The sequence below is a fragment of the Protopterus annectens genome, chromosome 9.part0, assembly GCF_019279795.1.
Source record: "Protopterus annectens isolate FY-2018-M chromosome 9.part0, PAN1.0, whole genome shotgun sequence".
Lineage (NCBI taxonomy): Eukaryota > Metazoa > Chordata > Ceratodontiformes > Protopteridae > Protopterus > Protopterus annectens.
In genome coordinates this window covers 1,896,704,873-1,896,729,111 of record NC_056743.1, presented here as the reverse complement: position 1 = coordinate 1,896,729,111, position 24,239 = coordinate 1,896,704,873, and positions in this window count along the sequence as shown.

The following is a 24,239-nucleotide window of genomic DNA, read 5'->3' as shown; positions in this document are numbered from 1 at the left end:
TACCTGGTGAAAATATTCACCACCGTAATAAATGAAATTATTTTTCAAAACCATGTCCATCAGATTTAAAATAACCTGCAAGTCATCACTAGAAATTCTAGTTGTATCCACCAAGGCGGCTTCAAGCCAAGCTAGGCCCTCTTCTTGGGGAATAACGGTGAATAGATCTTTAATATCCACTATTACGAAAATTATGTTGTCATAAATCATGTTTATATCTATACCCTGAAGGAATTCCCATGAATCCTTCAGGATAGTTTTCTCCGTATTCCAAAGTTTTTTTTCAATTTTACATCCAAGAATTTTGCTAAAGGCATAGTTTTTGAGCCCTCAGCCAACACTATGGGTCTAAGAGGGGAATTTAACTGTTTTTTATGGACCTTGGGAATCCCAAATATAGTAGGTATCCTAGGTTTTAAACATGTAAAAATCTGAAGGTATCTATATTCATTAATCCTTCCAACAACATATCATTAAGGACTGCCTGTATTTTCTTGTATGCTACATGGATCTCATTCTTAGAAACCTTAATATAGGTAAAATGGTCTCCCAAAATTTCATTCATCTTCCCTTCATAAATTACCTAGTCCATAAGTACTGTACCCCCTCCCTTATCAGGTTTCATAACCCTAATCTGTGAATTTTCCTGTAGTTGACTTAAAATATTTCTCTCATTTATATTTAGGTTGTATTTTTTGGATTTACCTACAACCTTTCTTAAGTCATTCTCCACTATAACCTCAAAATTCTTCAGTTGAGGGTGTATAGGTGGATTGTATTCACTTTTACGTTTTAAGCAGGCCTGTGTATCCATTTTGGTTTGATCCTGAAACATAACTTCCAAATTAAGTTGTCTGATGAACATTTTAAAATCCAGTAAGAGCCTAGTAATGTCACATTTTTTATATGGCACGAATTTAAAACCCCTGGAAAGTAAACTAAAATGATCAACAGTAGTTGAATACCAGTGTAATTAAAAATGTTGTAGTTCCTATAAGTAAATATATTATTTTCACTAGTAATTTCATCAGAAACTCTCACAGGGTAATCGTTTTCCAATGGTACTTGGTCCTGAGTTAATGGCTCTGATGTCAATGAAAATATTGTTTCATCATCCCATGGTGTCCCCCTCCCCTTCCTCCCCTCTGGGGTTGATAGTAATATTGAGGGGCCCTCTGGTTCATTAATCTTTCTGAATGCTGGGGAAGGGGATACTCTAAAGGGTCTAATTGACTGGCAGCATCACCCACCTCTTCTTCATCAACAATATGTAAACACTCAACATTTCCTTCCTTCCTCTCCCAACCCTTAATATTTTTGCTGTTTTTCCTAGGTGCAGGATAGCATTGCCTTTCTTTATATTCAAGAATGTCCCTGTTCAGTTTTTTAATCTTCCTATTAATGTTAACTGAACATGATTCTTCTATCTTATCCAATATACCAAAATATTTATTTCTCTCCGCTTCAACAGTATGTAACAAATTATTTGCAATACAGTTTTTTAAATATTCTATGACAGTAGTGATTTCATCCATTCTAGTTTCATTAGATCTAATAACTATCTTAACTACATCAAGCCCACATCTGTTGAAAATCTCCACAAGGTCATTGTAGAAAATAGAACTATTCTCTTAAACTGTATTAAAAGGTGATTTTTTTATAAATACATTTATATATATTTTTCTATATATTTATTATATATGTATATCATAAATATTTATTAACTTGATATTTATTGTTTAATAGTTAGTAAATGTGGGTTTTTATATGTTTTTAAACTGTTTATTTGTCCTTATACATATATTTATTCCATTAACTGATGCAAAGGATTTATTGGTCAATTAGTTAATTATTTAATGTGAGGAGTTATATAAGGATGTGTATTTTTGTGAACTGTGTTATCTGATGAAGTCTGAGGATGAAAACGCATTGTGTGTTACCAACGTTAATAAAACTTTGTGGATCTTTACTTTGTGGTTGGCAACTGCTTTTCCCAAACTCATGGTTTGGTTATTTGGTTGTTGTTGGAGTTCCTTTTCCCCTTTTTTCTTGGTTTATTACCACAAACATTTCAATAAATGTGATGTTATAACATAATCAGTTACTGTTCCTCTCCAGCAAAACAATTTAGTCCAGAACTTGAAAACAACTAGGACTCAGGCTTATTATACATGTTTTCATCTAAAGCCATGATTTTTTCCTACAAGTGGACATCATATTATGAAAAATACAAGTACAAATCTTAATTTCTTTTTAACTTTTATTTTTAACTGGAATAGAGAGCAGTGGACCAAAAAGACCTTTTCAGACTTGGCTCAGGAGCAATGACTTGTTACGTGAATTGCTCGGATACTATAAACAGTTGGAAGCTGAGGTAGTCAAATACTGGAATACAAAGATAGCCAGTATCCTTAATCATCTGTGCTAAAAGCCAGATTACTAATGTCATGCATTGTACTTCTGAGCCAGATCCAGTTACTTACATTGTGCTGCTGCTGCTGTCTATACATCTATCTATCCATCTATCTATCCATCATCTATCTATCTATCTATCTATCTATCTATCTATATATATATCTATTTATCTATCCATCATCTATCTATCTATCTATCTATCTATCTATCTATCTATCTATCTCTATCCATCATCTATCTATCTATCTATCTATCTATCTATCTATCTATCTATCTATCCATCATCTATCCATCATCTTTCTATCTATCTATCTATCTATCTATCTATCTATCTATCTATCTATCTCTCTATCTATCCATCATCTATCTATCTATCCATCATCTATCTATCTATCTATCTATCTATCTATCTATCTATCTATCTATCTATCTATCTATCCATCATCTATCTATCTATCTATCTATCTATCTATCTATCCATCATCTTTCTATCTATCCATCATCTATCTATCTATCTATCTATCTATCTATCTATCTATCTATCTATCCATCATCTATCTATCTATCTATCTATCTATCTATCTATCTATCTATCTATCTATCTATCTATCTATCTATCTATCTATCTATCTATCTATCTATATATCTATCTATCCATCATCTATATCTATCCATCTATCCATCTATCTATCTATCTATCTATCTATCTATCTATCTATCTATCTATCTCTCTATCCATCTATCTATCTATCCATCATCTATCTATCTATATATCTATCTATCTATCTATCTATCTATCTATCGATCTATCTATCTATCCATCTATCTATCCATCTATCTATCTATCTATCTATCTATCTATCTATCTATCTATCTATCTATCTATCCATCATCTATCTATCTATCTATCTATCTATCTATCTATCTATCTATCCATCATCTATCTATCTATCTATCTATCTATCTATCTATCTATCTATCTATCCATCATCTATCTATCTATCTATCTATCTATCTATCTATCTATCCATCATCTATCTATCTATCTATCTATCTATCTATCTATCTATCTATCCATCATCTATCTATCTATCTATCTATCTATCTATCTATCTATCTATCTATCTATCCATCATCTATCTATCTATCTATCTATCTATCTATCTATCTATCTATCTATCTATTTACCCACCCATCTATCCATCATCTATCTATCTATCTATCTATCTATCTATCTATCTATCTATCTATCCATCCATCTATCTATCTATCTATCTATCTATCTATCTATCTATCTATCTATCTATCTATCACACAGATAACTCAGAGACAATGTAGTGTTTAACATAACAATGTACGTACTTGGCAGTGATTTGAAAAGTGAGTGCCTCATCATCAACATAAAAGAAATTCCGAGAAGGTTCCACTTTAACTTCAAAACTTGGCAGAACTAGGAAAGACATTTCAGACATTAGTCAATAAATTGAGGAGTATCCAAGGTTTCAATAACTGCTGAGAAAAACAATAAATTGTTTTAGAGCTGCCTTACCATATTCCTTCACTTCAAACTCTGCAGAAAAATTCTTATGAGGTGCATTTTTATACTTTGCAACAATTTTCCAGACTCCCAAGCTGCAAAAACAAAAATAAACATTTTATCATCTAAAAGGGAATATTTTAAATTGAACAATTAAATGTGTTGACACTAAGTTCATAAGCTGCATTATCAAGTTTATGGCCTGTTTGCCTTTGAGAATCTTGATTACTTTTAACTTTTGTGAGTATTTCTGGCACCCAGATATAAACATCCTTCTGAAATTGGATAGAAAATTACCTTTGTGGGGGCTGTGCTCCACACTGTGGCCAGCTACTATGTAAGATAGCTTTCTTTTGGATGGCTAACACAAATGAACTAAATTAATGCTCATCACACAGACTTTTAAATAAAACCAAGCCATCAAGAGTTTGGCATAATGGTTAAGATATTTACTTTGCAAACACAATTTATAGAGTTTTATTCTCACCTTTGAGAAATATGAATAGGCTTAAAAAACTCTGCGGGATCATTTGAACAGTAATTACCTACAGGCAAATGGGAATATACTATTTATAATAAGGGCAGTTCCTCTGGGTGGTTTGAACAGGTATTGGTTTCTAATTTAAGGATTTTCATTTTATAAGTATATTAATATGCAGGAAGCAATATTATAGTTAATAACATGGAAGGTTAATGAGGAAGGAAAAGATTGTATCTGAAGTAGTTAACTTCATTTGATCAGCAACCTGTGGGTTACGGATCCGATACACATCCGAGCCGCCAGCATACCAAGCTAAAGCTCCAAGCTCCACCCCCTTACCCATACTACCCTGCAACCTCCTTCCAATCCTCAGATCTCATTTGCCGCGGCTTTGCCAAGCACAGGATTTTTCGAGCTCCAGGTGAGTGTAACTATTTCTAGTAATCGTCTTAAAATATTTCTTAAAATATTTGGGTAGTATAGTGGATGTGTGTATGTAGTATTTTCTATATATTTTTTGATATATTAGTCCTATTCTTAACTAATCTATCCCCCTCTTATCCTTGGTAATTTCTATCCCCTAGTAGGCCCTTCTTTCCCTTTAGGTGTGTGTGTGAAGGGTATGGCTGAAAGCCAGAAAACTACTTTTTCTAAATGTACTGAGTGTGGCCATAAGCTGTCACCAGTGGATGGTCACACTCAGTATGTTCTTTGCTTGGGGGTTTCTCACCTTTCCTCAGGCTGCCAGATCTGTGCAGCTTTTAACCCCCGGGCTTTGCGAGAAAAGAAGAACAAGCTGATTTTGGCAGGTCTTCTACCCGCGGAATCAGCTTCTTCTTCCTCTTCTCCCTGTGTAGCGATAACCATGGCTGTGGTTGCCCAACCATCTGGCATTCCTCCCCTGGTTGGGACTCACCCTCCACCTCATCCCAGGGAGAGCGAGAGGCAAAAAAGAACAGAAAAGAGAGAAGGGAGAGAGAGAAAGAGAAAGAAAGAGAGAGAGAAGCCACAAACAGTGGGCCGAATTGGACCCCTCAGCCCCTCCAGCTAAGGTTCTCTCCTTTCCATTAAAGATTACCAAGCCTCCTTCCCCTTGGCTCCATTCCCCACGCTTCTCTCCAGAGCCGGAGGAGGAGGCTCAACCACCTTCAAGGTCATCACATTGGCCCTCCTGGCCGGCTTCGGCGGCCTCTTCCAGATCTACTCGTAGCCTCTCGGAGGCAGATATGGACCTGATGATGCATCGCTTCCTGCAAACTCAGCTGCAGATGGGAGTGTTGCTGCCTCCCCCCCCCCCTTCAGGGGGGGGAGTTCAGCTCCACTGTTTGCCCTGATAGCTCCTTCTCTGATCCACTACTGGACTTCGGAGTCTTCTGATCCGAGGAGCCTCGGAGTCAGGGAGTCAGCGCCAATGATTATTGCTACCTTGATGCCGGTCATGCCCTTGAGCTTATTGGATCCCTTTTCAGATCTAAGCTCTCGGAGCCAAGAGCCAGGCATCAGATCCAAGGAGGCGAGTGTATCTTTGGCTCCTTTGCTGTCAGAGCACACTGTAAACTCGGATCTGAGCACTTCGGCTGCGACATCGATCCATTTGTCGGATCCCTGGGTGCCGGCCACCTGTCTTAGAGAGGCCAGTTCCCCATCGGCATTCAATGTTGTGGAGCGGGTTCTCTCTATAGGATCGAGACCCCTCACTCTTTCCTTGGGATCCACCCCCACTCCTGTGCAGCTCGGTTTGTCCTCCATCATCCAGTCCCAGGGACAGCCTGTGTCATTGATGCCCCAGCCAGTTCCCCTGGAGGAACATGAATCCATTGGTGAGCCCCCCTCGGACAGTCCCCCTAAGGAGATTCCTCACAAACACCTGTGCAAAAGGAGCCACTTGGACTCCCCTGAGTCCCTCACCAAGGATACCGATTTGGAGGAAGGAGGAGGTTCTCCCAAGTCACCCCCTGACGACGTCTCCTTCGGACACATTATGGAAATGCTCCGCCAAAGGGGGGGGTGGTCTGCCAAAAAAACCTTCCTCGGACGAGTCAGTATTCCTGGAGGAGTTTGACACAGGACCATCTACCTCTTGGGTGACCCTCCGGCCAACCCCCTGGTCAACCTGATTACCACCAGGGCATGGAAGGAACCGGACACTGTAAAGCCAATCCCCAGGAAGCCCGACAAGATTCTGAGCCCCCCCATGCAGACAAAGCTTCGTGGAGCAAGGGTTCCCCTGTAGATGCCATGGTGGTGGCGACAGCCACCAAAAGGAACGAGCTCAGGACAGTTCTTCAGTCCATCCCTCTGACAACATTCTGGCGGACAAATTGAGCAGAACTATCCTCTCCCCTTACGAGTGGTTTCTGAATTCTTCCATTGCCGAACAGATCTTCCTCAAGTGGGGTCTGCCTTGCTGCGATCTCTTCGCATCACCTTCCAACACGAAGTGCAGTGAGTTTTTCGCTATAATTCCTCCTTTAGGGAAAGCCCCCAGAGAAGCTCTAGTCCATGCTTGGCTGCCCGGTCTTCTTTATGCATATCCACCACTTTCGCTGATGACAACATTTTTGCAGAAAGCTCGTCGGTTGGGGAGCAAGATTATCCTCATAGCCCCATTCTGGCCTCAAGTCTGGTTTCCCTGCCTATGGTCTCATCTCATAGCTCCTCTCTGGATCTTGGATCCCATTCCAGATCTGATTTCTCACCTCTCGGGAATGGCCCCTCCGAACCTGGATGAGCTCAAGCTCTCAGCTTGGCTGATCCAGTTCCCTTAGTTGCCAGGACACCCGGTATCTCTTCCCTAGTCAAGTCCATTCTGGTGGCGTTGCATAAACCCTCTACCAGGAAGATTTACAATAGTAAATGGAAACGTTTTGCCATTTGGGCTTCACATAAGAACTTGGATCCTTTTACCGCTCCAATTCCAGCGGTTCTAGAATTCTTGTCTCATATTTTTCAGCAGGAGGCCAGTTCATCTACTGTAAAGGTTCAGCTGGCTGCTATTTGCCATTTCCATATTGGAGACAACTTTGGTTCTCTCACTGCTACCAGAATTTGTAAGGCATTTCTAAAAGGCACCTTTCTTTTGAAACCTCCTATTAGAAATTCATCCCCACCGTGGAACCTGACCTTGGTTCTTCAGGCGTTAGTCGCACCTCCGTTTGAACCCACAGCTTCTGTTGATCTGAAGTTCTTGTCAAGAAAGACGGCGTTTTTGCTAGCCATTACCTCAGCCAGGAGAGTGTCGGAGCTTCAGGCTCTTTCTATCAAACCTCCATGCCTTTTATTTCACAATGACAGGGTATCTCTCAGGACTAATCCCTCTTTTCTTCCCAAAGTTGCTTCCGAGACGAACATTAATCAATCCATTAATTTGCCATTTTTTTTTTCCAATTACCAGAACAAAGGGGAGTATAAACTTCATTTACTGGATGTTCGCAGACAGTTACGTTTTTATTTACACAAGATGGCTGTCTTCTGTAAATCTGACCAACTTTTCATCTCCTTTGCAAAATCATTTCTAGGGAAACCGATTTCTAAAGTGACTCTTGCCAGATGGATTTCGAGTTGTATTCTCTTAGCATATAGAGAATCTGGCTTGCCAGAACCAATGGGAGTTCAGGCTCATTCTACGCGTTCTGTGGCAATGTCTGCTGCATTCTGGTCTAGAGTTTCCCTGGATGACATTTGTTCAGTGGCTATCTGGCGTCCTCTCACACCTTTATTTATTATTATAAGCTAGATTTGGTTTCTAGAGGAAGGGCTACTTTTGGCTCTGCAGTGCTCCGGAATATTCTTCCTTGAAGGCCTCCCAAGATTTTGGGTAGCTGGGGACTCTGTCCCACAGGCTGCTGATCAAATGAAGTTAACTACTTCAGATAAAGAAGTTATGTACTCACCATAATATTCCATCTGAGTAGGTAACTTAATTTGTCAGCAACCGTCCCTCCCTCCTTCCCCCTAACCTGAATAGTTATTTAGCTGAACTCGAGGTTTGTATACTCGAGTTTTGTTTTGTCTCTGAGTCAGGTCTTCTCAGGTTATTAGTTTGTTTTGTTGTTTGTGCAGGTGGCAAACGCAATCTGAGGATTGGAAGGAGGTTGCAGGGTAGTATGGGTAAGGGGGTGGAGCTTGGAGCTCAGATCTTTAGCTTGGTATGCCGCCGGCTTGGATCCGTAACCCTCAGGTTGCTGACAAATGAAGTTATCTACTCAGATGGAACGTTATGGTGAGTACATAACTTATTTTTGTGTAGCAGAGTGAATAAATAGTCTGTGCCAGCAGCTGTTAGATAGGACTGAAAGTCCAGAGTAGGCTGGAATGAGTATAGTGAATTATAAAATGGCATTAAGTACAGGGATAGAAAGAGAGAGACACAGACACACACACACACACACACACACACACACACACACACACACACACACACACACACACACACACACACACACACACACACACACACAGATGAAGAGGAAGTCAATGACAAATTGTTGTGAGGCATGGAGAGGTTACTTACCACAGTGGCAGACATATATAAACATCAGCTGCATCACTCATGCTAAAGATGGTAATGGTATTCCAGTTTCTTTCAATGTTTTCATGCAATATGGTATTAATAACTGGAATAACTAGTAGTTTAAAAGTGATACAGTACTGATGACATGTCTACAGGTGGTATAGAGCTAATCATCCCCAGTAACTAGTGGTTTACAGGTCATGTAGGACTTATCACAGACAGAAAGCGAGTAGCTCATAGGCTATTCTCTCACAGGTTGCTGGTGACACACCATAATAATCTCTTAGCACTACTGGTAGGTTCAGGTGACACAGTAGGAATTCTGCAGTGTAACAGTTTAGTTCCTCTGAGTCTTCGGGGTTCTAAAACAAGATGGAAATGGACCCCATTCCTAGCTCAAAGTATGATAACAGCTCATGAAATTAGTATTGTTTCAGTCTTTGGTGTTAGCCAGAAGTGCTCTTTGCAGCACCCACAATGTACCCAGAAAATACTCCTGTAAATCATACAGAGTTACATGTATCAGCAGCATATTTAAATGTACCCATAAATCACTCCTACAGTTCATACAGACTTACATGTATCAGTAGCATATCCAAATGTACCCAGAAATTACTCCTTAGGTTCATAGGTTCATAGGTTTATACTAGGCTATCTGCCCTAAGGCATTTATAAGCCTAGCCCAAATTTTTGTGGCTTACGCCACCCCTTATATGAAAAAATACTGTGCCCATTAGTTTGTTGTGCCTCTGTCCAGCAGTGACACAGAGATGATTCACGGGATAAACCTACGATCTCCCATCCACAGGTCAAGATTTCTCTTGAACAGAGCCAGCAAGGTGCTCTGCCTCACATGGACCGGGATTTTATTCCACAGCATAGGGAGTCTCTGAGTGATAAATCTATCCCTCCAGCATGTCCTATTTATATCCATGCTAAGGTTTAAGTCACTTGCTCTAGTGGTTTTGGTGGATTTGGATTTTTTGAGGTGGAGCATGTCCATTAATTCCGGGTTGGACATGGCCTTGTATGTCAGGCACATGTCATCTCTGAGCAGACGGTATGCAACTGAATAGAGCTGGAGTTTCTTCAATCTGGCAGCATATGACAGATTTTGGAGTCCCTTTATCCTTTTGGTGAGGAACTTTTGCGGTCTCTCCAATTGCTGCAGATGTCGGGTGCGATACATCCTGAATGGGGCATTGTACTCGATCATTGGTCTGATAAGTGAAGAGTACAGGGAACAATGACCTCACTAGATCTGGATGTGAATCCCTTCATGATCAGGTGGGCAATGTAGAAGGTCTTTCTAACCACTTTAGCAATGTGAGTGTCAAAAGAAAGGCCACTGTCAACCTGGGTCCCCAGGTCCCTGATAACCTCTTCTGTGCTTAGTGGATTGCCACTTATATGGTAGCTTGGGGTTACCTTGTTTTTCCCGAAGGGTATGACTATACATTTTTTGGCGTTTAACTTCAGGCCATGGCTCTGGCACCAGCTATCTGTTTCCATGAGTCCCTTCTGAAGGATATCCGTGTCTGATGCACTTTCCACTATGGCGCCCAGTTTGCAGTCGTCTGCAAACTTTGTCAGCCAAAGTCCTCCCATGTTGGCCTGTACTTCTGAGAAGTAGATGCCGAACAATAGGGGGCCAAGGACCGAGCCCTGTGGAACACCGCATGTGACCGGCTTGGAGTCTGACATAGCGCTAGCAACTCTAACCCTGTGGGTTCTGTCCTTAAGCCAGTTTGCAACCCATCTTGTGACATATGAGTTTACATTTAAGCTGGTAAGTTTTTCTACAATACCCGAGTGGGGTATTGTGTCGAAGGCCTTTGCAAGGTCAAGGTAGGCTGTATGGTCTGCCTTTCCCTCATCAATGGCCTTGGTGACTGTTTCGAAGAAGTCGACCAAGTTCAAAAGGCTTGATCTGCCCTTGACGAAGCCAAACTGGGTCGGGTCCAATGTCTGCAAGTCCCCTATATCTTTGTCTATGAGCTCCATTATGATCCTCTCCATAGCTTTGCAGACTAGACTTGTTAAGCTTATGGGGCGGTAATTACCAGGGTCCATAGAGGCACCGCCTTTGTGGAGTGGAACCACAGTTGCCGTACGCCACTCCTTGGGCACGTATCCTGTGGTAAGGCTGAGATTAAACAGCTGCCTTATGTGCGGGTTTAATTCCTCATTTAGCTCATGTAGCACACAGCCGGGGACACCATCTGGTCCCATTGATGCTGTGTTTTTAGCTTTAGAGAGAGCAGCTTTCACCTGCACATTTGAGATGTCTGGGAGGCTACACTCTGCTGGGATAGTTATCTCTCCTTTAGGGGAGAGGGGTGAAGTTTGCACTGAACCTGTCTGCCAGTATGTTGGCAATGTCTGTGGGTTCAGTGATTTTTGTATCATTTTGGACTAATTCTCAGCATATCTGGGAGTTTCCACCCAGGTTCCTAACATAGCTGAAAAAGGCCTTATGATTGTCCTTTGAATCCATGGCAATTTTTCTCTCAAAATTGGCCTTAGTTGATTTTATGAGTGCTCATATTTTTTGCTAATAATGATCAGGGGTGACTTCCCTTTTATGGATTTTGTTCTATCATGTAATAGCTTTCTCCTCTTATTGTAAAGTTTGTTAATGGCTGGGGTCCACCAGACTGGACGTTTGCCATTTGTGGAAAGAGTCTTGGTTTTATTTGGGATTGCCTGATCCATGCAGTCCTGGAGGTGTTCATAGAAGGCATTTGTAAGGGCTTCCACAGCTTGGGTTGTGGTTTCCACTGGCTCAGGGGCCTTGAAGGATACCACACCAGTCTTGAGTAGTGTGAAGTTTGCTTTAGAAGTTCTTCACTGTGGTATTTTTGTTTGGGGTGGGCGGGATGTGGATTTCCAGTGAGATTAGTTTATGATCAGATCTCACCAATGAGGATATACTTGCGGTGTGGAGCATTTTGTCCCCATGTTTGTGATAATGAGATCTAGTATATTTTCTCCTCTCGTGGGAACAGTGACTAGCTGTTCCATGGCATTTGAATTTATGAACTCCAGGAACCGTTGGGCTAGAAAGTTAGGGCTTGAGTAATGTTCCCAGTCTATATTTGGGTAGTTGAAGTCACCCAATATGATGGTGTTTGGAGATACATTTATACCCTCCAGTGTCTTCAGGAAGGCTGTGTGGGGTTCCTGAGTTTGAGAGGGTGGCCTGTAGCATGCTACAATTTGTAGAGCAGTTTTGCCTATGGTTAGTTGCACCTGGATGGTTTCCGAAGCTTCGTGTGTTGCCACCAACCTGGAGGTGTGGGTATCCTTTATGAATATGGATACACCCCCTCCTTTTGTGGTGTGGTCCGGGTTTTGGGGCCGGAACGCATGATATGAGGTAAAACCTAATAGTGCCGGGGTGCTCTCAGGAGCCTTGAACCAGATTTCAGTTACAACACAGACATCGATGTTCTCCATACTGAGAAGGGCCTCGAGTGCATGCATTTTGAGATTTAGACTTCTGGCATTGAGCAGCATTACCCTCAGTTTCTTCCCATTTTTGTTTTCTAGCAATTCCTGCAATTCATACAGAGTTACACTTATCAGTAACATATCTAAATGTACCCAGAATACTCCTGCAATTCATAGAGAGTTACGGGTATCAGTAGCATTTCTAAATGTACACAGAAATTACTCCTGTAATTCATACAGAGTTACACTTATCAGTAACATATCTAAATATGGTATATATTATAACATCGAAGTCTAAAAACTTTGAATTTTATAATATCGTACCCATTCAATTGAAACACCAGAAAATCGGACAGTCAGAATAGCAAATTTTTTACCAGGGAAAACATTTGCTGTTCCGACAAACATACCCACAACTCAAGCACACCAAAATAAAAAATCCACACACATAGACTTCACGAAACCCTACACTAAACCAGACATACAACACTAGCTACCCACTTACCTTAACCCAATCCTAACCCTAAGGTCCCAAACTATCGCACACTCACCTTACCCACTCCCTAACCCGAACTCACCTCACTCAGTAGCATATCTAAATGCACCCAGAAATTACTCCTGCAATTCATACAGAGTTGCATGTATCAGTAGCATATCTAAATGTACCCAGAAATCACTCCTGCAATTCATACAGACTTATACTTATTAGTAACATATCTAAATGTAACCAGAAATTACTCCTGCAATTCATAGAGTTACATGTATCAGTAGCATATCTAAATGTTCTCAGAAATTACTCCTGAAATTCATACAGTTACACATATCAGTAGCATATCTAAATGTACCCAAAAATTACTCCTGCAATTCATATAGACTTACAATGTATCAGTAGCATATCTAAATGTTCCCAGAAATTACTCCTGCAATTCATACAGAGTTGCATGTATCAACTAGCATATCTAAATGTACCCAGAAATTAGTCCTGCAGTTCATACAGAATTATACTTATCAGTAACATATCTAAATGTAATCAGAAATTACTCCTGCAATTCATACACAGTTACACGTATCAGTAGCATATCTAAATGCACCCAGAAATTAATCCTGCAGCTCATACAGCTGCAATGCATCAGTAGCATATCTAAATGTACCCAGAAATTACTCCTGCAATTCATACAGAGTTGCATGTATCAGTAGCATATCTAAATGTACCCAGAAATTACTCCTGCAATTCATACAGTTACAATTTATCAGTAGCATATCTAAATATACCCAGAAATTACTCCTGCAGTTCATACAGAGTTATACCTAGTAATATATCTAAATGTACCCAGAAATTACTCATGCAATTCATACAGAGTTACAATGTATCAGTAGCATATCTAAATGTACCCAGAAATTACTTCTGCAATTCATACAGAGTTGCATGTATCAGTAACATATCTAAAATGTACCCAGAAATTACTCCTGCAATTCATACAGAGTTACATGTATTAGTAGCATATCTAAATGTACCCAGAAATTACTCCTGCAGTTCATACAAAGTTACATGTATCAGTAGCATATCTAAATGTACCCAGAAATTACTCCTGCAATTCATACAAAGTTACATGTATCAGTAGCATATCTAAATGTACCCAGAAATTACTCCTGCAATTCATACAGAGTTACAATGTATCAGTAGCATATCTGAATGTACCCAGAAATTACTCCTGCAGTTCATACAAAGTTACATGTATCAGTAGCATATCTAAATGTACCCAGAAATTGCTCCTGCAATTCATACAAAGTTACATGTATCAGTAGCATATCAAAATGTACTCAGAAATTACTCCTGCAATTCATACATAGTTACAATGTATCAATAGCATATCTGAATGTACCCAGAAATTACTCCTGCAGTTCAGACAAATTTACATGTATCAGTAGCATATCTAAATGTACCCAGAAATTACTCCTGCAATTCATACAAAGTTACATATATCAGTAGCATATCTAAATGTACCCAGAAATTACTCCTGCAATTCATAGAGTTACATGTATCAGTAACATATTTAAATGTACCCAGAAATAACTCCTACAGTTCATACAGACTTACATGTATCAGTAGCATATCTAAATGTTCTCAGAAATTACTCCTGAAATTCATACAGTTACACATATCAGTAGCATATCTAAATGTACCCAAAAATTACTCCTGCAATTCATATAGACTTACAATGTATCACTAGCATATCTAAATGTTCCCAGAAATTACTCCTGCAATTCATACAGAGTTGCATGTATCAACTAGCACATCTAAATGTACCCAGAAATTAGTCCTGCAGTTCATACAGAATTATACTTATCAGTAACATATCTAAATGTAATCAGAAATTACTCCTGCAATTCATACACAGTTACACGTATCAGTAGCATATCTAAATGCACCCAGAAATTAATCTTGCAGCTCATACAGCTGCAATGCATCAGTAGCATATCTAAATGTACCCAGAAATTACTCCTGCAATTCATACAGAGTTGCATGTATCAGTAGCATATCTAAATGTACCCAGAAATTACTCCTGCAATTCATACAGTTACAATTTATCAGTAGCATATCTAAATATACCCAGAAATTACTCCTGCAGTTCATACAGAGTTATACCTAGTAATATATCTAAATGTACCCAGAAATTACTCATGCAATTTATACAGAGTTACAATGTATCAGTAGCATATCTAAATGTACCCAGAAATTACTTCTGCAATTCATACAGAGTTGCATGTATCAGTAACATATCTAAAATGTACCCAGAAATTACTCCTGCAATTCATACAGAGTTACATGTATCAGTAGCATATCTAAATGTACCCAGAAATTACTCCTGCAGTTCATACAAAGTTACATGTATCAGTAGCATATCTAAATGTACCCAGAAATTACTCCTGCAATTCATACAAAGTTACATGTATCAGCAGCATATCTAAATGTACCCAGAGATTACTCCTGCAATTCATACAGAGTTACAATGTATCAGTAGCATATCTGAATGTACCCAGAAACTACTCCTGCAGTTCATACAAAGTTACATGTATCAGTAGCATATCTAAATGTACCCAGAAATTGCTCCTGCAATTCATAAAAAGTTACATGTATCAGTAGCATATCAAAATGTACTCAGAAATTACTCCTGCAATTCATACATAGTTACAATGTATCAATAGCATATCTGAATGTACCCAGAAATTACTCCTGCAGTTCATACAAATTTACATGTATCAGTAGCATATCTAAATGTACCCAGAAATTACTCCTGCAATTCATACAAAGTTACATATATCAGTAGCATATCTAAATGTACCCAGAAATTACTCCTGCAATTCATAGAGTTACATGTATCAGTAGCATATTTAAATGTACCCAGAAATAACTCCTACAGTTCATACAGACTTACATGTATCAGTAGCATATCTAAATGTACCCAGAAATTACTCCTGCAATTCATAGAGTTACATGTATCAGTAGCATATTTAAATGTACCCAGAAATAACTCCTACAGTTCATACAGACTTACATGTATCAGTAGCATATCAAAATTTACCAAGAAATTACTCCTGCAATTCATACAGAGTTACATGGATCAGTAGCATATTCAAATGTACCCAGAAATTACTCCTGCAATTCATACAGAGTTACACTTATCAGTAACATATCTAAATGTACCCAGAATACTCCTGCAATTCATACAGAGTTACACGTTTCAGTAGCATATCTAAATGTACCCAGAAATTACTCCTGTAATTCATACAGAGTTACACTTATCAGTAACATATCTAAATGTGGTATATATTATAACATCGAAGTCTAAAAACTTTGAATGTTATAATATCGAACCCATTCAATCAAAACAACAGAAAATCGAACAGTCAGAATAGCGAATTTTTTCCCAGGGAAAAAATTTGCTGTTCCGACAAACATACACACAACTCAAGCACACCAAAATAAAAGATCCACAAACATACACTTCACGAAACCCTACACTAAGCCAGACATACACCACTAGCTACCCATTTAACTTAACCCAACCCTAACCCTAAGGTCTCTAACTATTGCACACTCTCCTTACCCGCTCCCTAACCCTAACTCACTTAACCCATGCCCAATCGCACACTCACCTTCATTCACACACTTACTTTAACCCGGTCCGTAACCTTCGCTCCACAGTTGAGGAAATAGCGAAGCTGCAGAAACGGCCCACTGAATACTTTCCCTAGGAAAGTATTCGGTGTTCTGCAGCATCGTTATTTCAAGCGTTCACTCAACTGGGTTTGATATTATAACATCCAAAGTTTTTGAACTTCAATGTTATAATGTAGACCCATCTAAATGTACCCAGAAATTAATCCTGCAATTCATACAGAGTTATACTTATCAGTAACATATCAAAATTTACCCACAAGTTACTCCTGCAATTTATACAGAGTTACACTTATCAGTAACATATCAAAATGTACCCAAAAATTACTCCTGCAATTCATACAGAGTTGCATGTATCAGTAACATATCTAAGTGTACCCAGAAATTACTCCTGCAATTCATAGAGTTACATGTATCAGTAGCATATCTAAATGTTCTCAGAAATTACTCCTGCAATTCATACAGAGTTACAATGTATCAGTAGCATATCTAAATGTTCCCAGAAATTACTCCTGCAATTCATACAGAGTTGCATGTATCAATAGCATATCTAAGTGTACCCAGAAATTACTCCTGCAATTCATAGAGTTACATGTATCAGTAGCATATCTAAATGTTCTCAGAAATTACTCCTGCAATTCATACAGAGTTGCATGTATCAGTAGTATATCTAAATGTACCCAGAAATTACTCCTGCAAATCATACAGATACAGTGTATCAGTAGCATATCTAAATGTACCCAGAAATTACTCCTGCAGTTCATAGAGTTATACTTAGTAATATATATAAATGTACTCAGAAATTACTCCTGCAATTCATACAGAGTTACAATGTATCAGTAGCATATCTAAATGTACCCATAAATTACACCTGCAATTCATACAGAGTTGCATGTATCAGTAACATATCTAAAATGTACCCAGAATATACTCCTGCAATTCATACAGAGTTGTATCAGGAGCATATCTAAATGTACCCAGAAATTACTCCTGCAGTTCATACAAAGTTACATGTATCAGTAGCATATCTAAATGTACCCAGAAATTACTCTTGCAGTTCATACAGAGTTATACTTATTAATATATCTAAATGTACCCAGAAATTACTCCTGCAATTCATATAGAGTTACAATGTATCAGTAGTATATCTAAATGTTCCCAGAAATTACTCCTGCAATTCATACGGAGTTGCATGTATCAATAGCATATCTAAATGTACCCAGAAAATACTCCTGCAGTTCATACAGAGTTATACTTATCAGTAACATATCTAAATATACCCAGAAATTACTCCTGCAATTCATACAGAGTTACACGTATCAGTAGCATATCTAAATGCACCCAGAAATTACTCCTGCAATTCATGCAGAGTTGCATGTATCAGTAACATATTCTAAAATGTACCCAGAAAATACTCCTGCAATTCATACAGAGTTACAGGTATTAGTAGCATATCTAAATGTACACAGAAAATACTCCTGCAGTTCATACGAAGTTACATGTATCAGTAGCATATCTAAATGTACCCAGAAATTACTCCTCCAATTCATACAGAGTTACAATGTATCAGTAGAATATCTGAATGTACTCAGAAATTACTCTTGCAGTTCATACAAAGTTACATGTATCAGTAGCATATCTAAATGTACCCAGAAGTTACTACTGCAATTCATACAAAGTTACATGTATCAGTAGCATATCTAAATGTACCCAGAAATTACTCCTGAAATTCATACATAGTTACAATGTATCAGTAGCATATCTGAATGTACCCAGAAATTACTCCTGCAGTTCATACAAAGTTACATGTATCAGTAGCATATCTAAATGTACCCAGAAATTACTCTTGCAATTCATACAAAGTTACATATATCAGTAGCATATTTAAATGTACCCAGAAATTACTCCTGCAATTCATAGAGTTACATGCATCAGTAGCATATTTAAATGTACCCAGAAATTACTCCTACAGTTCATACAGACTTACATGTATCAGGAGCATATCTAAATTTACCAAGAAATTACTCCTGCAATTCATACAGAGTTACATGGATCAGTAGCATATCAAAATGTACCCAGAAATTACTCCTGCAATTCATACAGAGTTATACTTATCAGTAACATATCTAAATGTACCCAGAATACTCCTGCAATTCATACAGAGTTACACGTTTCAGTAGCATATCTAAATGTACCGAGAAATTACTCCTGTAATTCATACAGAGTTACACTTATCAATAGCATATCTAAATGTGGTATATATTATAACATCGAAGTCTAAAAACTTTGAATGTTATAATATCGAACCCATTCAATTGAAACACAGAAAATTGAACAGTCAGAATAGCGAATTTTTTCCCAGGGAAAAAATTTGCAGTTCCGACAAACATACACACAACTCAAGCACACCAAAATAAAAAATCCACACACATACACTTCACGAAACCCTACACTAAGCCAGACATACACCAATAGCTACCCACTTAACATAACCCAACCCTAACCCTAAGGTCTCTAACTATTGCACACTCACCTTACCCGCTCCCTAACCCTAACTTACTTAACCCATGCCCAATCGCACACTCACCTTCATTCACACACTTACTTTAACCCGGTCCGTAACCTTCACTCAACAGTTGAGGAAATAGCGAAGCTGCAGAAACGGCCCACTGAATACTTTCCCTAGGAAAGTATTTGGTGTTCTGCAGCTTTGTTATTTCAAGCGTTCGCTCGACTGGGTTCGATGTTATAACATCCAAAGTTTATGAACTTCAATGTTATAATGTAGACCCATCTAAATGTACCCAGAAATTACTCCTGCAATTCATACAGAGTTATACTTATCAGTAACATATCAAAATTTACCCAGAATTTACTCCTACAAGTCATACAGAGTTGCATGTATCAGTAACATATCTAAGTGTACCCAGAAATTACTCCTGCAATTCATAGAGTTACATGTATCAGTAGCATATCTAAATGTTCTCAGAAATTACTCCTGCAATTCATACAGAGCTATACGTATTAGTAGCATATCTAAATGTATCCAGAAATTATTCCTGCGATTCATATAGACTTACAATGTATCAGTAGCATATCTAAATGTTCCCAGAAATTACTCCTTCAATTCATACAGAGTTGCATGTATCAATAGCATATCTAAATGTACCCAGAAATTACTCCTGCAGTTCATACAGAGTTATACTTATTAGTAACATATCTAAATGTACCCAGAAATGAGTCTTGCAATTCATACAGAGTTAAACGTATCAGTAGCATACCTAAATGTACCCAGAAATTACTCCTGCAATTCATACAGAGTTGCATGTATCAGTAGTATATCTAAATGTACCCAGAAATTACTCCTGCAATTCATACAGATACAATGTATCAGCAGCATTTCTAAATGTACCCAGAAATTACTCCTGCAGTTCATAGAGTTATACTTAGTAATATATCAAAATGTACCCAGAAATTACTCCTGCAATTCATACAGAGTTGTATCAGTAGCATATCCAAATGTACCCAGAAATTACTCCTGCAATTTATACAGAGTTACATGTATCAGTAGCATATCTAAATGTACCCAGAAATTACTTCTACAATTCATACAGAGTTGTATCAGTAGCATATCTAAATGTACCCAGAAATTACTCCTGCAGTTCATACAAAGTTACATGTATCAGTAGCATATCTAAATGTACCCAGAAATTACTCCTGCAGTTCATACAGAGTTATACTTAGTAATATATCTAAATGTACCCAGAAATTACTCCTGCAATTCATAGAGTTACATGTATCAGTAGCATATCTAAATGTTCTCAGAAATTACTCCTGCAATTCATACAGAGTTACACGTATCAGTAGCATATCTAAACGTACCCAGAAATTACTCCTGCAATTCATATAGAGTTACAATGTATCAGTAGCATATCTAAATGTTCCCAGAAATTACTCCTGCAATTCATAGAGATGCATGTATCAATAGCATATCTAAATGTACCCAGAAGTTACTCCTGCAATTCATACAGAGTTATACTTATCAGTAACATATCTAAATGTACCCAGAAATTACTCCTGCAATTCATACAGAGTTACACGTATCAGTAGCATATCTAAATCCACCCAGAAATTACTCCTGCAATTCATACAGAGTTACACGTATCAGTAGCATATCTAAATCCACCCAGAAATTAATCCTGCAATTCATACAGTTACAATGTATCAGTAGCATATCTAAATGTACCCAGAAATTACTCCTACAATTCATATAGAGTTGCATGTATCAGTAGTATATCTAAATGTACCCAGAAATTACTTCTGCAATTCATACACTTACAATGTATCAGTAGCATATCTAAATGTACCCAGAAATTACTCCTGTAGTTCATAGAGTTATACTTAGTAATATATCTAAATGTACCCAGAAATTACTCCTGCAATTCATACAGAGTTACAATGTATCAGTAGCATATCTAAATGTACCCAGAAATTACTCCTGCAATTCATACAGAGTTGCATGTATCAGTAACATATCTAAATGTACCCATAAATTACTCCTGCAATTCATACAGAGTTACATGTATTAGTAGCATATCTAAATGTACCCAGAAATTACTCATGCAGTTCATTCAGAGTTAGACTTATCAGTAGCATATCTAAATGTACCCAGAAATTACTCCTGCAATTCATAAAGAGTTGTATCAGTAGCATATCTAAATGTACCCAGAAATTACTCCTGCAGTTCATACAAAGTTACATGTATCAGTAGCATATCTAAATGTACCCAGAAATTACGCCTACAATTCATACAGTTACAATGTATCAGTAGCATATCTAAATGTACCCAGAAATTACTCCTGCAGTTCATACAGAATTATACTTAGTAATATATCTAAATGTACCCAGAAATTACTCCTGCAATTCATAGATTTACATGTATCAGTAGCATATCTAAATGTTCTTAGAAATTAATCCTGCAATTCATACAGAGTTACACGTATCAGTAGCATATCTAAATGTACCCAGAAATTACTCCTGCAATTCATAGAGTTACAGTGTATCAGTAGCATATCTAAATGTTCCCAGAAATTACTCCTACAATTCATACAGAGTTGCATGTATCAATAGCATATCTAAATGTACACAGAAATTACTTGTGCAGTTCATACAGAGTTATACTTATCAGTAACATATCTAAATGTACCCAGAAATTACTCCTGCAATTCATACAGTTACATGTATCTGTAGCATATCTAAATGCACCCAGAAATTAATCCTGCAATTCATACAGTTACAATGTATCAGTAGCATATCTAAATGTACCCAGAAATTACTCCTGCAATTCATACACAGTTGCATGTATCAGTAACATATCTAAATGAACCCAGAAATTACTCCTGCAATTCATACTGCTGCAATGTATAAGTAGCATATCTAAATGTATCCATAAATTACTCCTGCAGTTCATACAGAGTTATACTTAGTAATATATCTAAATGTACCCAGAAATTACTCCTGCAATTCATACAGAGTTGCATGTATCAGTAACATATCTAAAATGTACCAAGAAATTACTCCTGCAATTCATACAGAGTTACATGTATTAGTAGCATATCTGAATGTACCCAGAAATTACTCCTGTAATTCATATAGAGTTAGACTTATCAAGAGCATATCTAAGTGTACCCAGAAATTACTCCTGCAATTCATACAGAGTTGCATCAGTAGCATATCTAAATGTACCCAGAAATTACTCCTGCAGTTCATACAAAGTTACATGTATCAGTAGCATATTTAAATGTACCCAGAAATTACTCCTGCAATTCATACAAAGTTACATGTATCAGTGGCTTTCTAAAAAATAAATTCAACAGGGGGAATGTAATGTTTTCAAATTAAAAATTATCTAATTCATAAAAAAATTTCAAAATATAAAAGTCCCCAAAATTTTAAAATTAAATTCATGTTCATGTTTCGGGCAAAATCAAAATTTAAAAATTCCCCTGTTTGGAGTTAAATTACATAGCATTTTAAATGTTAAAATTATTAAAATTACTTTATAAATATCAAAATTTAAAAATTAACCAAATAAAATTAAAAGGGTTGTACAATCTAAAGGGAAATTTGAATTAAAATTAAATTTTATTTACATATCAAATTAAAAATTTTATGATAAAAGTTACATGTATCATTTTCAAAATTCCCTTTTTAACATAAGGGTTACATGTATCAACCAAAAAAAATTTCCCAAAATTTAAATTAAAAATTAATGTTGTACATTTTTAAAGTAAAATTCATTTATCAATTAATTTAAAAAATTTTTAATTTAAAAAAATTTACCCCTAATTTAAAATTAATGTATTTTCCCTGAAAGTTACCCCTAAAACAAAAATTAAATAAAATTCAAAATTAAAATTTTGTTAACAGAATTAAAATGATCATAATTTAAATGTCCCCAAAAATTCCCCTTGAAATTCATACAATTCCAAAAAAAATTAAATTTTAAATTTTAACATTAACAAAAATTTAATTAAAAATTCAGTTCAATCAAAATAAAAAAAGTCAGATAAAATTTTTTAGTAAAAGTTTTTGTTACAAAAAAAATAAAGCACCAAAAAAAATTTAAATTTACATTATAGCCAATCCAGAAAAAATTAAATTTAAAATTTTAAAACCCCCCAATTTAAAAATCAAAAAGAATGACATCATTAAACTTTTTTTTAATTAAAATTTGAAAGGGGGAAATTCTGGAAAATTTAATCTAAAAGAAATTTTAAACATTAAAATTCCCGGGGTTGGATATTAAACATAAAAATTTTTGAAAAAAAATAAAATTAAATGTCCAAAAAAAATTCAAAAAGGTTATTTATCAGTAAAATTAAATTTTAAAATTTTCCCCTTTTATAAAAATTTACATTTATCATTTAAAAATATCAAAATTGCCCCAAAAATTCTTGAATTTTACAGAGTTTCCTTATCAAAACAAATTAATGTAAGAAATTACTTAATTCAAAGGAATTAAATGTATCAGTACATAAAAATTTTAAAATTATTTGAAATTCATAAATTTACATTCAAATAAATAAAATGCCCCCAAAAATTTAAATTCATACTTTTGTATCAGTGCTTATCAAATTTTTAAAATTAAATTCAATGGTTGCAATATTGAAAAAATTATCAAAAATTTTTAAAAAGTAGGGGGAATCAAAATTAAAAAATTTTAAAAAGTAACAAAAATTTAAAAAAATTTTATTCAAAACAAAATCAAAATTAAAAAAACAAAAATTAAAATGTACTTCACGGAGTTAAAAAAAGGGGTGTTTCATTAAATAAAATGCCCCAGTTCTTTGGTTCTTATCTTTCTTTTCCCTTTATTTTTAAAAATTTTTCAAAATAAAAAAAAAATTTTGTTACATGTTGAAAAATTAAAAAAAATTAAAAATGAAATTTTGCATTTTAATTAAATAAATTTTAATTTACTTTATAGAGAAAATTTTAAATAAATGAAAAAGTTTTAAGTATATTAAATCTTTCGGTAAATTTTTCAGTCTTCTTTCAAAAAAAAGGGTTAACATTTCATAAATAAATCAAGAAAATTCTTTTAAACGGGTAAATTCAATAGTTTTTATTCATTTAAAAAAAATTCAGTTCCAAAGTA